The sequence below is a fragment of the Loxodonta africana genome, chromosome 3, assembly GCF_030014295.1.
Source record: "Loxodonta africana isolate mLoxAfr1 chromosome 3, mLoxAfr1.hap2, whole genome shotgun sequence".
NCBI classification, from domain to species: domain Eukaryota; kingdom Metazoa; phylum Chordata; class Mammalia; order Proboscidea; family Elephantidae; genus Loxodonta; species Loxodonta africana.
In genome coordinates this window covers 151670065-151671184 of record NC_087344.1, presented here as the reverse complement: position 1 = coordinate 151671184, position 1120 = coordinate 151670065, and the positions used below count along the sequence as shown (strand labels likewise).

At 47.2% G+C, this 1120-nt stretch overlaps 1 non-coding gene across 1 annotated transcript; it reads left to right on the top strand.

Annotated features, from left to right (window-relative positions):
- Positions 1 to 416: 416 nt before the first annotated feature.
- On the top strand, positions 417 to 489 carry TRNAK-CUU (transfer RNA lysine (anticodon CUU)). Its single transcript has one exon. It is a non-coding gene; the product is annotated as a tRNA-Lys (tRNA).
- Positions 490 to 1120: the final 631 nt, after the last annotated feature.

Sequence of the window (1120 nt, the reverse complement as noted above, 5' to 3'; positions counted from 1 at the left end):
AGGGGAGAAAACGGTTTTGGACTGGGAAGAAGGAGCTTGGGCTGTAGCTCCAAGTCCAGGACCAAGAGTTTCCGCTCTCTTCCTGCTCCTCCTAGCTGTTTGGGGCACTCATTCCCCTCCCCTCCCGCTTTTCGGTGCCGGAGTCCTCAAAACCGGGTTCTCAGAGTGTCCGGGTCCAGAAGGAATTTTCAAGAAATACTGGGGTTTCAGGACTCTTGATTCCCACGTCCGGTGAGTCCACCGGACCCTGCGCAAACTCTGTCTTGCAGCCTCGAGTTTTTCAGTGGTAACAGGTAGAGATTGCGTCCATGAAAATCTACACCGAGGGGTTACTTTCACACTGAGTAATTAATTAGACCATTGACTCAAGCCCTCTAAAGACAATGATATTTATGTAGAAAAGGAATGACTTTGATGCCCGACTAGCTCAGTCGGTAGAGCGTGACACTCTTAATCTCAGGGTCGCGGGTTCGAGCCCCCCGTTGGGCGGGTACTTCTGCCCTCCCTTCCATTGTTATAGAATCTTCTCTAGTCGCTGACCTACAGGATATTTAAAAAAAGAAAAACCCGTTGCCATCGAGTGAATTACGACTTATAGCGACGCTATAGAACATAGTAGAACTGCCCCATAGGGTTTCTAAGAACCGCTGGTGGATTTGAACTGCGGACCTTTTTGATTAGACGCCGAGGTCTTAACCACTTAACGACCTCAGCTCCACCAACGGAATTGAAAAAGGAGCTTCTAAATTGCCAGTTGCTGCCACTGAGACTTCCTCTCACTTATTTTGGAAATGTTATTAGGGGTGACCACTCCCTGGAGACGGACATCATGCTGGTTGTGGGTCTGTGAAGAAGAAAAAGATCCTCAATCATGTGGACTGATCTAGTGGCTGCAAGAATGGACTCAAATGTAGCAACGATTGTGAGCATGCTGCAGGACCTGGCAGTGTTTCATTCCGTTGTACATTCTGTGACCAAGAGCCGGAACCAACTCGAGGGCACCTGACAACACCAACAATATATCTTCGACACATCAGGAAAACAAAAAAATAGAAAGAGAGAGAAGAAAAATGTATTTCAGTGCGTGGTGAAAATACACATAACAAAACCTATGCCTATT